Source organism: Tachysurus fulvidraco, chromosome 26, assembly GCF_022655615.1.
Source record: "Tachysurus fulvidraco isolate hzauxx_2018 chromosome 26, HZAU_PFXX_2.0, whole genome shotgun sequence".
NCBI classification, from domain to species: domain Eukaryota; kingdom Metazoa; phylum Chordata; class Actinopteri; order Siluriformes; family Bagridae; genus Tachysurus; species Tachysurus fulvidraco.
This window is the reverse complement of record NC_062543.1, coordinates 3,251,474-3,267,667: the sequence shown is the minus strand read 5'-3', so window position 1 is coordinate 3,267,667 and position 16,194 is coordinate 3,251,474. Positions and strand designations below refer to the sequence as shown.

Sequence of the window (16,194 nt, the reverse complement as noted above, 5' to 3'; positions counted from 1 at the left end):
CTGCGCTAACGTTGCTGGGACACGTGACACGTATACAGTGACGTCAGACTCGGCGCTGTGATGGCTCTCTAGCCGGTGGAAAGGCAAACCGGTTCTTAGAAGGTTCGCCAGTGTAACCAACTTTGAACCAGCACCAGCGCTATCTCTGAACCAGCACCCGGTTCTTTTTGGTGGAAAAGAGGCATTAGTGGTGCAATGGGTCACACTCTTGCTTTTACAGCACAATGAACACACACACACACACAGTCAAACACTCTTCAAAGCATTGAGTATTGCATTTCATTTGGCCTCCAGACAAAACAAAAGTTACACACATTTGTACAAATTTCACACTTGTAATATGCATTTTCCTAGCAGGGGTCAACATCTGATCTACCAACATGGCTACACACACAGTCAAACACACTTCAAATTATTCAGACAAAACAAAAGCTATGAGAGATGCTTTTGCCCAATTGGGGACAAGATAACAATAAACAAAAAAAAAACCCTGAATTTATAGCATCCTTGGGGCATTTCACATTTCACCCTCCTCTGTTGTCTTTGGGTTAATTTGTACTCATGTAAAAGGATTTATTTGTCTTGGGTTAACTTGGATTTTCTTTCATATACTTGCCTGAAAATGACAAGTATGGTTCCATACTATGTGCTTTGCAGTCTACAGGGATTAATGGTAAAATTAATTACTATGTTTGTTGAATTATGCGTTTTATAAATTAATTTTATCTGCGGTCTTCCTAGCCGCAATTTGCAATGGGTCACACTTGCGCTTTGCAGCCCAATGAACATACCCACACACACATACACAATCAAACACTCTTCAAAGCATTGGGCGTTGCATTTAACATAACAAACAAAAACAAAACCCTGTATTTATAGCATACTTTGGGCATTTCACATTTTACTCTGAGACAGCAAAATGAAGAGAACCTACACTGCCTTACAGGCTGTTGACCTCATTTTTGGCCCAGTGGAGGAGGACAGTGATGAGGCAGACCATGCAGAAGAGGAGGAGGAGGAGGAAGTGTCAGAGGAAGAAAATATCACTGAAAATGATGAGTTTGTTCCAACTGACGAGGAGGAACCAAGTGACGAAGAGGAGCCTCCTGAAACTGGAGATGTTTTCCAATCCAAAAATGGAAATATTCTCTGGTCCTCCATTCCTCCAAGCAACCGACGCAATATTTTGGGGGCAGCACAGGAGAGGAGCCCCAGAGGGCCAACAAAGTATGCTATCACTCTTGCTGTTAGCATAAAGTCAACCTTTGAGTTGTTTATATCAGAGGAAATTCAAAAGATAGTGCTAGTAATGACTAAGGAGGGATGTCGTGTGTATGGTGACAGCTGGAGGAAATGAGATAAAATAGATTTACAGGGATATCTAGGACTTTTAATTCTTGGTGGGGTCTACAGGTCCAGTAAAGAGGTTTACATCCAGCCTATGGCATGCTCAGACTGGGAGGGCAAACTGGCTGCCATTCGACAGGTCTGGGATAAGTGGGTGTGTCGCCTGCAGCGCATGTATAATCTTGGCACTGATGTGAAAATGGATAAGTGCCTGGTCCCTTTCAAAGGGCGATGTGGATTCAAACAGTATTCAGATGTGGCCTTTAACCTTCCTATTTTGCCTGCGTGGACAGAGCGGGGAGAGCAGCAACTAGAAAATAAAATAGACCCCCCGTATAACAGCAGAACCATTCATCATGCACAGTATTAAATATGCTCACTGATGCGAATGGGAATTTAAAGGGTTGGATAATATGGATGTCGTAACCGGATTGGTGCGCAACATGAACAGCTGATTATCAGCTGATGCATGCTTGACGACATGGCCTGCCTGAACTAACGCAATGCTTAATTTTTCTAAAAAAGGAAACCAATTAGTTGTTCGTTTTAAGAGACCCGTCTTATTTTCTCTTGTATATGTAACCTTCCTATCTTCCCTGGGTCTTTTTGACCTGGCTGGAAGGTTTTAATGTGTCATAACTTGGGTTTTCTTCCACATATTTGCCTGAAATGTACCAGGATTGTTCCAAATTATGGACTTTGCAAGTAAAATTAATTTTGTCTATTTTCGTTGAACAATGTGTTTGTGAAATAAATACTTTGCGTTTTGGATCCGCTTGGGTCATTTTGACCCGGCCACATTTAGTGGGGCAATAGGTCACACAGGTTTTATTATTTGCTGACATTAAAAATGGTCAAAATGGTTTCAAAGCAATCTCCTGCCCTTGAAATATACCAGTCTGTAATTGTGCATCAACTTCTGTGTCTCTAAAGTGAAAATAATTCAAAATTTCTGTTTTTTTTGTTTGTTTGTTTGTTTGTTTGTTTGTTTTTTTCTAAATATTGGACGCATTTTTGTATATAAATAAGGTTTATTATACCAAATATATATATTTGTAAAATATATGTTAATATGTTGGAAACAAGTTAGACTAAAAAGGTGTGTGTGTGTGTGTGTGGGGGGGGGGGGGGGGGGGGGGGCTATCATATATACTTCATTTTTTATAAGAGGTCAAAACAGACAAGGTCAAGTTGACTCAGCGCTCCTAATTTGTATATGAGGACAATAGGAGGGTTAAAAATGCGGGTCTCGGAGAGAAGAGTGCCGCGAGGACTTCCGGCATTCTGGGGCAGTCTATCGAAGGGGCATCAAATGTTTGGCGCAGGAAATACCAAACCTGTAGAAGGCAGTCGTGTTTCATGTAGGCTGACGAGTCGACAACATGTGTTATTTTCTTTTGCCGGTTACGTAAACAGTCACAAATTATTCATCCAAATCCGACTCAAACGCGCATCATGTGTCTTATTTTTTTCTGTGCACTTAGAAGAGATGTGATGTATAACTGAGTCCTGCGACTATCTCCGCTGTCACGGCTGGCTTTTTGGTACCGCTCGATGCAACTTTGGATTTCCTCAGGCGACGTGCGGTGTGTTACGGAAAAAAATGCTTCTGTTGTTTTGTTGATGGTCAAAAACAAATGAGATCTTAGTGCCAACGCCATAGTTTATCAGTATTGCAGCAAATAGTTTGTTTTGTATTTCCTGATCGCTTTTAAATCTGAATAAAGAGTGTTATTTGGTGTAATTAGTGGTTTGTTTTTTATACATTATGGTGTAGTAGAGGATATAGCAAACAGCTCATCCTGAATGAAATCCCTCATTTCATATCTTAAGCATTTTGAGCGCAATATAAATGTACCATATTCTTATTATATATGAATAATAAGCTAATTTATTACATTTATTTAAGCTACATTTAAACAAAAATTGTTTAAAAAAATGTTTTTATAATTTTTTTGTTTAAATGTAGCTTCAATAAATTGATTGCGACCACTTACCTTTAAAAAAAATTGAGTAAATTGAATGAATCTTTTTTTTTTCAGTGGGTGTTGTAAGGTCTGTAAAGTGTTATCAGTCAATAAATATCTGTTTTAATATCAATATTATCTAAATACAATATGTGATGCTGAGGTTTTTGTTTTTTTTTAATTAAAAATAAGCTCCTGTTCGTGTTCTCTGAACAATAAACACTGTTTAACATGATCTTTAGTCTGATTATTCGCATTGAGCATATCGCGATATAGAGGTTGTTCTTATGTAGTTATGTACTAATTTAGCAGTCTGATTATTTGGGATTGAGGCAGATCACATTAGAGAGATTAACGACCTGCGCGGCGCAGATCGATTGACGCATGAGATCAATGTAACGCGAGCGTGATGAGCTTTTGAATGGCTCTCGTGGAACTTTGATGTCATAGATTGATTTGTCTGTGCAGTGCTGCATGCAGTCAAATACATGTAAACAATACGCCTGTTTCATTACGTTCAGGCCGAATACAGATGACCCTACACTCGTAATATATTCATTTATTTAAAAAAAAAAAAAAAAAATGGCTTCACCCTCATGACCATGTGTGCACGTGTAAAATAAAATATGAATTATTAAAAAAAAATAATTATGCATTATTTATAAAAAATAAAATATGCATTATTTATGTCTCCCCACAGTCTTTATTTTAGCTGCTTCAAAACATTTAGCCTTGATAGACCCATTTTTTATAGCATTTCCTGCGTAACTGAAAGGGTATTTCAGATGAATGTTTATAACTTAAAAAACGGGTCGATATCGCATGACTTAATTTGACATATGTTGATATAACCGACTTAAATTTACAGCAATAAACGGAAAGTTTTAACGTAATCGACAGATGGTTAATACAAAGCACAAGCTTTTTCCTGGCATGTGATCTAATCTAATAGGCTACCGAAATACAAACAAAAATAACACATAATTAAAAAGCTTTTATTTCTTGAAAATGGTCATACAAGTTGACAGACTATTAAAGCATTAAAAATACTGTACAGCTACATTCCAGTATGTCCACCATGACTCTTCAGTACAACTGGTATGCACTTTTTTATCGTTACTGTAACGAGTAATGGTTATAGCCCACATTTGATTAGGTTATTAATTTTTTGCTGGTTTACAGGCTACACTGATCCATCGCCGAAGCCCTGCTGTCAGCATCTCAAAACAACAGCTTTCAGCCTTGACACGAAGGCTTGTGGATTTGGAGGCAAAAGTTGGTTTGTTGGAGGCACGTTTGAATGAGAGGTCTCATCCGTCGACCGCTGATAAATCTATGGCGACAGACAGTCCGGTTGATGTTCTTCCAACTCCTGTGGAACCTCGGACCGAATGTCAACAGGTGACCCATATCCATCCGTCTGGTTATGGGGAATTTAGTTTAACCAATGAACATTTGGACATTGACAGTTTCGGTTTCCCATCGGCCGTTTCTACACCGTGTATCGACCGCAATCATTCTGAGGATATAGCGGAGGACTCCGATTACTTAAACCACCAACTGACGATGCTTGATTACAACTATTCGCCCGTTCAAGAATCGGCTTCTACTATGTCCAACACATCAGAGCAATGTCCCTCAGCAATGTCATCATTTTGTTTGAGGCTGCCTGAAACACCAAGAAACGCTTCGAATTTTCAGTCGCATAATTCTGTTCGACGGTCTCTCATGGGAGTAATTCTACAAGATGTGACTTTAAATCACGTGTCCATGGAGGTAGAGAAACAACTTTATGCGGATGCAGCAGGATCGGACGGTACACCTAGAGCAGATCGTTTTGCTGCTGGTTTGTTTAAAAGGTTAATTCCTCTTACCGTTTGTCATGAATGGGTAGGTTCTGTGAACTATGATGGTTCAAAGGGAAAAAACGCTCTGCCGTTGAATGTACGTCAAGCCATTTCCGATGCTGTTGCTAGGAAATTCCACCCCTCCTTGAGTGACTGGAAGCTTGTAAGGGACAGAATTAACGAGCTTCTCAGAAAGAAGCGATTAAGTATTCCTCTTTTTTAAAATGCTGTAATTATCTTTTTTTAACTTGTATGATACAACGTTGATCAAATGGTGAATGGGAAACGGTTGGAAAGGGTCAATAAAATAAATGTTTTATGACATTGTAATTTGTGAATCGTTCAGAAAAACATGTAAAAACTAATTTTATGAAAATACTTATTTAATAATTTTTTAAAAATGTAATCGATCAAGTTAAATAGACACATGCAAATAAATCATCTTTGTACCTTTTTTTCCCTTTTTCAAAACAAATGCCCTTTTAGTAAATATTTTAAACAGTCAGTGATATAATCAGAACAGTGAGAAACAAAAATGAAAATATGTCAGATTAATAAAACAGATACAGATATACTGTTTGTTTTTTGTTTTAAAATTTGGGTCACAGGTAGAAAGCAGATACATGTCTTTTCCCTTATGAGAAAAAATGAACACAAAGTATATTACAGATAAATATATATTTTTTGAATACTAATAATAACTAGAATGTACATTTCCTGAAGACAATCTGAATGGTGCTTGCATGTGGCAAGTTCCCCTCATTGTGCTGAGTGTTTTGATATATGACATGTCCATGTTGTGCTAACTTTTTGATTTCGCTTATTTTGGGGGTGGGGCTACACGTGACGTCACGTGAATACTCGGTGGGGTGCCAATACTTTTGGACAAAAGTTGCTACTGAAATAAAACTTTGTCTGAAGTAAGGTCCTAAGGGAGTTGCTCCAGTTTGGTGTAAATCGCTCGCCGAGTTATAAACCTCCAAAATGGAAGTCTATGGGAAAAAAATTATTTATAATGGAAGTCTATGGGCAAAAAAGCCATATTTGAGCTTCCGTACTGGGAATTCCGGAATTCCAATCGCTTATAAAAGTCATAGCACACCTTTCCTCAATGAGCCGGTCAATTTGACACCTCATTCATGGGTCTAGGACAAAAGCTGTGGGACAAGTTACGTGCCGAAATTTTGTCCGGCACAATAACAAGAATGTTGCTTTTTCAAGCACCATTAATAATAACAAATTGAATAACATGGTTTAGGCTTGTTAAGTAGAAATTTACAGAACGGTGATCAATACAGAACACAGCAGTGTCTTAATAAAATTAAAATTAGCCAGTATTTGTGCATGTGCACCTGTAAATGTACAAAACGAATGCAATACAGAAGCCAATGCATATTAATATATAGCATTTTCAATAATATATAAGTAGCTAAATTGACGTGTATGAAAACAAATGAATCATGATCTGGTCTAAATTAAGCTGGAGAGATCATTTTTAGTCATTTAGATTTTTTTTTTCATCATTTCAGAAAAAGCTTAACTGCTACCCATAACAACTTACATTATATCGTGTGTGTTTTTTTTGGTCGAAAATATGTGGAAATATTTGCAGGTAAAAAAGTACAGAACAAAAACGTTTAGCTCACGCGGAGTGAACGAAAAGCCGTTAATAAAGCAGACTCTCTGTAGAGGACGTTCTGAAACAGTTGAGTCGGCAGATGATCGTCAAGTTTATAATGTTTCACGCGGATAATGTTGAGTTGCGGCCGTAATTAAAAAAAGTAAGATCATGATGTACTACTGTGAAAATTATATAAAACAAATATCTCTAAAATAAATGATTAAAGTAACTTAATAAAATCTCTTAATGTCACTTATGTTATGCCTAACTTGAACTGTGTTTTCCTTTATATTTTACATTGCTATTATTTGAGTAAATGTAGGCAACGTATAATAATAAATAATAATAATAATAAGAAGAAGAAGAAGAAGAAGAACAAATGTTAATTTAAAAAATCCCATAGCCACTGGTGTTTCACATGACTTTATATTTTATTGTGGATGTTTTCTCACAATTCTGATGTTATGTGAAGTAAAATAAAAAATCTAAAAAATTTTAAATGTAAATTAATAATAATATTATACAATCTTAAAAAAAACTGCTGTTTAAGAGAACCTATGTTTAAGAGAAACAGTGTTCTTATTCTTATTAAGGTGAAGACCCCCCCCCCCGAACAGAAGTGCAGAAAGCTGCGGTATGTTGTGGCACGAATTGCCGAATGCCGCGGTAGAAGACGCGCGTTCTTAAAGGCCACATCTGTATCTTACTGGAAGTACATATCTGTGTGTGTGTGTGTGTGTGTGTGTGTGTGTGTGTGTGTGTGTGTGTGTATTTTCCTGAAACATGTGGCTTCGATCCATTTCCTGCTATGGGAAGTAGATCTTTTAAAAAAAAAAAAAAAAAAAAGTGGTGAGATCAACCAGCTCAGGCTGGAAAGCATTACAGTGATAGTTCATGACATCACATTGGTATAGAATCAAACACAATACACACACAAACACGTGTCAACAAACAACCGAATAGAAGGCTCGGAACACTAAAATTAGGTACAGCTATGAGCAGAAGTTTTACTTCTCGTGATTTGTTCTGATCTGAAATTGGACTGCCGTTTCCATTTGCTCTAGCCGAGCAGATCAGAAGAGCTCAAAGGAAGAGACTGGCATCTTTTGGAAAGCGAGACCGGAAAAACAGGATGGCGAGAGCCGCAGAGACGGGGAGCTTATTCACCCTGGAAACAAATGACTTCATCAGACGCTAATTCAATTTAGGAAGCTTAAATTTAGCATGTTCGTCATAGTGCATGACATGAGCCAAAAAAAGGCAAAAAAACAAAACCACCGGAAAGCGGAAAGGTTGTCGATTTGGGACGTAGAAGGTATGAAATAGTTTTAGATAGACTGTGAGAGAAGAGGAGAGAAGAGAAGGAGAGGAGAGGGAAAGAAGAGAGAAGAGAAGAGGAAAAGGAGCGGAGAGGAGAGGAAGAGGAGAGAAAGAGAAGAGGAGAGAAAGGAGAGGAAGAGGAGCAGAGAGAAGAGGAGAGGAAAAGGAAAGGAGAAGAGAAGGAGAGGAAGAGGAGCGGAGAGAAAGAGGAGAGGAAGAGGAGAGAAAGAAGAGGAGAGAAAACGAAATGGAGCGAGAGGAGAGGAAGAGGAGCAGAGAGAAGAGGAGAGGAAAAGAAAAGGAGAGAAAGGAGAAGAGAAGGAGAGGAAGAGGAGAGGAAAAGAAGAGAGAAGAGAAGAGGAAAAGGAGCGGAGAGAAAGAGAAAGAGGAGATAAGAGAAGAGAAGGAGAGGAGAGAAAGAGGAGATAAGAGAAGAGAAGGAGAGGAGAGAAAGAGAAGAGAAAAAGAAAAGGAGAGGAAGAGAAGAGGAGAGAAAGAGGTGATAGATGAGAAGGAGAAGAGAGAAAGAGGAGAGGAGAGAAAAGAAAAGGAGAGAAAGGAGAAGAGAAGGAGAGGAAGAGGAGCGAAGAGAAGAGAAGAGAAGAGAAGGAAAACAAAAAGCTTTTCCCAGTGAAAGGCGTGAGTAGGTTGTGTGGGTGGGTCATTCTGCTCCGGCCGTATTGTCAGCATGACAGTTGGCAGAAATCTCCTGTTGGAGGAAACACTGCAAATGGAGACCAGCTTCTTCCTGTTGTAAAGGCGTCAGTCTTCTATCAGTCACATCAATTCTCACTTACAGGCGCTGAAGGAAAGAAGCAACATGCACTTGTTGATGTGATTTCACTTGTTGATAGCAACGAGTCATGGAGAAAAAGGGTTTTCAGCGGGGTGGCACACAGTCACCTGCACACACACACACACACACACACACACACTGAAAAAGTGAACTGAATGCAACTGAATACGAATACATTATTCCCTTCTAGAGTATTTATCTAAAAGATCCTATCAGAACTGTGAATTTTCCATTGTTTTAAAGCGTTCCGTTTAGGCCACGCCCACTTTGGTTGTTTAATCGAAATACGTAGGCGTAAATATTTGGAGCAAACGGTGTTGTGATGTTAAAACACACACACATTCCAAGCTGACCTTTAGGGACGACAGAGCGACTGCTTTCACAGTCGAACGTGACTGATATTTGGGAATGAAACTTAAAACTTTAAAACGAATTAAAAATAAATAAATAGATAGATAGATAGATAGATAGATAGATAGATAGATAGATAGATAGATAGATAGATAGATAGATAGATAGATAGATAGATAGATAAATAAATAAATAAATAAATAAATGAGCCGCTGATTCGTTTAGTAAACACATGCACCATGACAACGCAAAGAAGAAATGGAGCTGAGGGACTTACAAGGTTCCAGACCTCCTCTGATCAAACCTCTTGAGACTTTCCCTCCCTTCATCAACAGATTTTTCCAGGCTTCATGGGATTTGGCTAGAGCTTTCCATGAGGGTGTGTTAGAGCTCCTCACGTTCCTATGTGTTATGTAGCTGTGAACATGCATATGGGTTTCACCTCTAAGGAAACAAGTGGGAACTGTTCCTGTAAGGTTCCTAGAGTAACGCACACACTCTGACCCACACACACTGTCACTGGGCATCTGCCTCGACAGCGTTGGCGACTTGGACGTCCAAGCTCGAGCAGAACCCCACCCACCTCTTCATGCCAGATGGGTAGAAAGACAGAATACAGACTTAGTGGCCAGACTCGAAGTGCCCAATCTGGGCGGCACCGATTTAAACCTTCGCCCACTCTCAAGCTCCCACGGACTTGCAGGCCACAGCCTTGAAGAAAGCAGCCAGCAAGGTCTGGGAAGGGCCGCTGCTTTTGCGTCAGGCTCTTGGCTGGAACCGAATGGGTTTCTGTCAAAAATTTCTGTCAGTATTGCATTGTGGCTGGCGTTCCCAGAAAATTAAGAAGTGTTAGTGCCTGGGGATGATTTCTAACTCGTTCTGCTGTTAGCGATCTGTGGGCCGTGACGCTTCGGGCTGTAAGCATGCCCAAGATAACGTCACCTTGGCTCTGGTGAAAGAAATTTGACGTGTTTGAAAGCTCATGAGATTTCACCATGACTTCCAGGCAATCCTCATTACCATCTACTTACTGTCAATGATAGATGAATCACTTCCTGATTAGCGTGTGGAGAATCTTTTAAGAATCTTTGGTATTTCTTTAACAAACATATTTCTAGCGTGCATTTAAATGACACCAGAGTGAGCCATTGATTCTTTGCTGGCATGGACAAAGGATGGACATGTGTTTACGTCCGTTAGTATGACGGAAAGTGGTTTGAAGCACGTAGACAGTACAGCAAGACAGCGTCTTACTGCTCCAGGCTCCGATCCTGAGCTCTGGTTACTGTCCGAGCCGTGGAGCTTTGCACGTTCTTTACACGAGGATTTCGGACATTCAGAGAGAAGATGCCGAATCCATGTGGTCTTTGAGGACAACAACCTTCTCATCAATACACAATTATCAGACTGTATCTGACTGTAGAAAGGACACTATTCATAATAACACTCTCTGGGAGTTTATAACCGTTTATAATCACACCCTCAAGTGTCACCCGAATGAAGACGAGGATCACGTTTAGAGTCTGAATCCTCCCAAGGTTTCTTCCTCTTCCATTTAATGCGAAAGTCACCTCATTCACCTCAGAACTGTTCATTAGGGATAAATACAAACACGTTTAAATATGAGTCCGATATTAATCTTGAACGTTTGTATAATATTAATTGTTTTATAATATTAATCTTTTTGTACTATGTTTCTTATGCCTTGTAATGCTGCTTCGAGACAACGTCTATTGTTAAAAGTGCAATATAAATGAAATTAAATTGAACAGAAATTAATTAAGGGCGGCACGGTGGCTTAGTGGTTAGCACGTTCGCCTCACACCTCCAGGGTCGGGGTTCGATTCCCACCTCCGCCTTGTGTGTGTGTGGAGTTTGCATGTTCTCCCCGTGCCTCGGGGGTTTCCTCCGGGTACTCCGGTTTCCTCCCCCGGTCCAAAGACATGCATGGTAGGTTGATTGGCATCTCTGGAAAATTGTCCGTAGTGTGTGAGTGTGTGTGTGAGTGAATGAGAGTGTGTGTGTGCCCTGTGATGGGTTGGCACTACGTCCAGGGTGTATCCTGCCTCGATGCCCGATGACGCCTGAGATAGGCACAGGCTCCCCGTGACCCGAGAAGTTCGGATAAGCGGTAGAAAATGACTGAGTGAGTGAGTGAAATGAATTACATGTAGGTTTCCATCCATCAGTGTTTAAGGTGGACTGGTTACTTTAGGAGACTTATCCAATGTCTGGATATTTTGATGTAATATATATGATTTTTTTTTCTTTCACAGAGACCAGGACCAGATCACTTCACCGAGTTACAAGCTCAACTCATTGAACTTGGACAGATTTCAGGAAAAAAACTTTTTTTTAATCCGACAAAGAAGAAGAAAATCAAAGAGAGACAAGGAGGAAATTAGAAAAGAGGGAATGTGAGCAGAAAAAAAGAGGAAACACAGGGTGAGAGAGGTCACATGAACATGTGCACACACACACACACACACACACGCACACACACACGCACGCACACACACACACACATGCACAAACATGCATAACATAATGAAGCCGTCACTAAGCTCATCCGATCGCAGAATAAAATGTCTTGGCTGAAGTCCATCACCTTAGGGATAGATTTAAAATAAAATCATGCCGGAACACGAGAGCTCTGATTTAGCAAGATGTGTGTCAGGACTCGGTCATCATGTAAAAGCCTGTCTGTTAATCACATTTCACATATTAACTTCATTCTCTTAGGTTTAACAAATATTTCTTTTTTTGGAATTACATATAAATAAATTTCTTTTAACAGCAGATTCTTTGTGCGATGTCATCTTTGGTATAATCACAGTCACAAAACTAATCCCGGGTCTGTGACAATCTTCAGATTCAGGTTGTGTTCGGTGTTTCAAATGCTACTAAAATGTACCGTTAATGTCATGCTATCATTAACTGGTTTAGTGTTCATATGGGTGACATAAAACCTACATAAACCCTTTCTAAAATACAGGACATGACAACAATCTGTTCTGTTAATAAAAAAAAGCTTACTAAAATCGCAGTCACATTTCATTCATGTTGATATAAAGTGTTGACATAACCCCTGCATTAAGTGACATAAAGCTGTGTTGACAATAGGCTGTTATAAGGTATCATTATCATAACACCTAAAATTCAATTGAAATCCAAAAAAAAAAAAAAAAAAAAACACACAGTGCTGTCATGGGTTTGTCATAACATTGTTATAAGTCTTCATGAAACATTCAGAATCAAATTAAGCTTGCGTTGTTAGAGGACCGGATAAATTATACATAGCATGATCGTTAGGGTGTTATAACAATGATATACATTTTAATTAGTGTATTATAGATAACAAAATTATTCTTTAGCAAAATTGTAATAGTATTATGTTTGCTTTATGTAGGGGCCAGAAAAATATACATACAGTAGCTGTGTCATTACAGTGCTATAAAACTATAGTGCTATAAATCTCTTCATTATATTGTTATTAACAATATATTTAGGGGGGCAGGTGAAACATACATTGCTAAGTCAGTACAGTGCCATAAGACTGTTATAAGTTAGAAATTGTAAATACAATATTAGCTAACTTTATTTAGAAATTTTACACCATAACTCTGTCATTATGGTGCCATAACACCGTTATAAAGCTTCATTAAATGTTCATACTCACTGGAAGAACTTGAAGTGGAAGAAATACAGCAGTTAGAAAATCACATCAGGTTCCTCTCATCAGCCACGAACAGGAATCTGAACCTATCGTGGGTACAGACTCACAAAAACTGGACAGCTGAAGACTGAATAAAGACCAGGTGAGTCATGGACATGGACAGGAACATGGACGCTCACACGGGGAACGTTGTAAAGACTTGTTTTTTTTTTTTGTTTTTTTTTACAGTATAACACAGACACGACTTAGTAAAAGAAAACTAATCTCTGTGTTTAGAAGATAATCATTAACATTAACCAGTTAGCTTGTTGCTAAGCTACTTGTGATTGTCTGTCGTTGTGGCTGTGCTTCAATTTCAGTCCAGAAACATGTGTGAAGTTCACTATAGAACCCGAACCCATGGATGCTCAGATCTGTAACTGTAAGTGTAGTTAAAGCAGCTTTATGATGGCTTCTGTTGAAGTTTTTGCTCCCATCATGTGGTGAAACTAAAGCATCACAGTGTTTTAAAGTCAATCCATCGATGCTGAGACACGGATATAACATTATATCTACATTCTACGTATGTTTGCTTTTTTCCCCCTCTGTCGATAATCTTACACAGGATAATAGTGAAGATAAATTTGAGCTGCTTTTCAGATGATCGAGCACTTGGATCATCTCGGAGAGCAGGAATGGGTTTGAAAGCAACATATATTTTGAAAATATAAACATTTGTGTGAAAAAAAAAAAAATTTTTCTATGAATATATTGCCTGTTATCTTCTAGGACAAAACACAATAATAAATTCCTGAGTGTCTGCTTTCATATGTGCTTCATATTAACCATCATGAGGGGCACGGTGGCTTAGCATGTTCGCCTCACACCTCCAGGGTTGGGGTTCGATTCCCGCCTCTGCCTTGCGTGTGTGGAGTTTGCATGTTCTCCCCGTGCCTCGGGGGTTTCCTCCGGGTACTCCGGTTTCCTCCCCCGGTCCAAAGACATGCATGGTAGGTTGATTGACATCTCTGGAAAATTGTCCATAGTGTGTGTGTGAGAGTGAATGAGTGTGTGTGTGTGTGCCCTGCGATGGGTCGGCACTCCGTCCAGGGTGTATCCTGCCTCGATGCCCGATGACGCCTGAGATAGGCACAGGCTCCCCGTGACCCGAGGTAGTTCGGATAAAGCGGTAGAAAATGAGTGAGTGAGAGAGGGTTCACTGTAACCATGACACCACTTTTCATAGCTAGCTTCCTATATGACTGCATGTAAAACAAAACACATACTGTACGCTGTGTAAAAGGAACCAGACGACAGCATTCTGTAAGAAACAAAGACAGACATCGTTGTTGCAAATATTTTATTTGTAATGGTTTGTTCAGTCAAGTTCCCGATCCAGTGGTTGTCTCAGAGTCAAGGCACAGCATGTTGTGCAAAAGATCCACAGCTTCATGAGCTTTGTTTTTCAGACACCAGGATATATCACATGGATGATCTGTAGCACGGTTACTGAGTGGATCTCGATCATCTGGTACGGCTTAGGATACAACAGAATAACCCTGGCCTTAAATGTGTTCATTAGGGCATCATGAGTGTTATTTATTATTTAGAATGATGCCTGCTTATAATCATATCAGTACTGCCTTATGAACACAAGTGTGCATGCGGTACACAGCTCACTCTCCAGCCATCAGCAGAGCAGTAACTGGCAAAACACTGGATTACGCATTATAACTAAAATAAACAGCATTTTCATAATGATTATGAGCAAATTTTCCTTTAAACGTTTAGTGTTCATATGGGTGACATAAAACCTACATAAGCCTTTTCTGAAATAAGTGACATAATGTATTCTGTAATTATAAATGCTTACTCTGATTGCTGTCATTACAGTTCATACTGTATAAAGTGTTGACCTTTGTAACACCTGCATTAAGTGACATATAGCTGTGTTGACAAATGGCTGTTATAAGGCATCATAACACCAAAAACTCAAATTGAAAGCCAGAGAAAGTACAGAGTGCTGTCATGGCTTTGTCATAATAATGTTATAAGTCTTCCTGAAACGTTCAGAAGCAGATTCATCAAATTGAGAGGATTTTCTCTTTCTCTAATAGATCTATGTCACTTGACGTAGGTTCTGTGTCACCTTGAAATAAAGCAGTCTTTAACTAAAGTAAATAAAATAATCGAATCTTTTTTTAAGTGATGATGCCTTCCGTAATGTAACGAGACTTAATAAACATTTGGACGGAAATACGGTTCTTGTCTTAAAGGGCTTACGTGGGCGTCATTAAGCCCTTATCAACCCTCGTTCCCCCAAAACAAACATCCTGTTAAGTTACAATTTTCTGACTCATTTAAATTTAACTGCAAATCAATGTATAAGCGCAGGGTTTCTACACGTCCCGAAACAGAAGGGATCTTTCTTTCTTTTTATTCACCCAAACTTTTAAGTCTTTTTTTTTTATTTATTTATTTTTTTATGGAAACTCCCAGCTGCTCAAGGTTCTGGAAGATTCTTAATTGTTTTTGTCTGCGCTGTTCTGGTTTTCCCCAGTGCCCATCTGAGCATTTCGCATGAAAGCAGTCTCATCTTCTGTGGAAGCGATCTTTCCATTCTGCTTCAAGCGCTGGTGGAAAGATGACTTTTTAAACCCGCCGCGTTCTGCCTACGCATTAATACGAATTCACAGCTTAGCCTTTCAGGTTATATCAGAAATGTGATTTTGTGGCCCAGTTCCACTTGCGGTGCGTGAACTATGACAGCCAAAGAAGCTCTTAAATGACATGGGTTCACACATTGTATTTAATCTGTCATTTCTTCCTGTTATAGAAGTTTATTTTCTTCATCATGACGTCGAGAAGCAGAAAACGGCAGATCGTTAGCTTTGAGCCATCAGGAAAATTCGTGAATAAAATATTAGATTATATCTTTTAAATTTATTAAAAAAAAAATAAAATAAAAAAATAAAGTTTTGAGGTGTAAACATTTAAGGATAGTGTGTAGAGTATAAAGCTGCATAAAGCCTTTATAAGCACTTTCGGAAAAAAGTAATAGTTATTATGTTATAAATTGAAACATTAACTATAGCTTTAAATGTTTACTCAAACAAAGAACGTATGCGTTCGTGTCATTTAGTTTTTAAGGTTATATATATTTATAAGTACCTTATGAGGTGCTTATGTATGATGCTATGGATGAGAAACATGCCAAATATCATGGCAAGGGTAATACAAAATGTACAATTGGAATATAATACGTAAAGATCGTACGTAAATATAATATT

At 38.8% G+C, this 16,194-nt stretch overlaps 2 protein-coding genes across 13 annotated transcripts in view; one reads left to right on the top strand and one right to left on the bottom strand.

The window, feature by feature from the left end:
* Positions 1-12,048, top strand: part of LOC113641527 (M-phase phosphoprotein 8-like) — a 33,811-nt gene extending 21,763 nt beyond the window's left edge. For 3 of the 11 annotated variants that reach the window (XM_027144308.2, XM_027144243.2, XM_027144299.2), the window contains one exon: positions 4,497-5,483. The gene's annotated coding sequence lies outside the window, so the exon portion shown is untranslated. Of the gene's footprint in view, positions 1-946; positions 2,310-2,831; positions 3,550-4,496; positions 5,484-11,525 lie in introns of those variants that run through there. The other 8 variants (XM_027144264.2, XM_047809312.1, XM_027144286.2 and 5 more) reach the window with 4 other exon arrangements.
* A 2,199-nt stretch (positions 12,049-14,247) lies between these two features.
* The window catches only part of rnf170 (ring finger protein 170), a 5,955-nt gene continuing 4,008 nt past the window's right edge, over positions 14,248-16,194 (bottom strand). For both annotated transcript variants that reach the window (XM_027144455.2, XM_027144459.2), the window contains exon 7: positions 14,248-16,194. This exon is cut by the window's right edge and continues 1,047 nt beyond it. The gene's annotated coding sequence lies outside the window, so the exon portion shown is untranslated.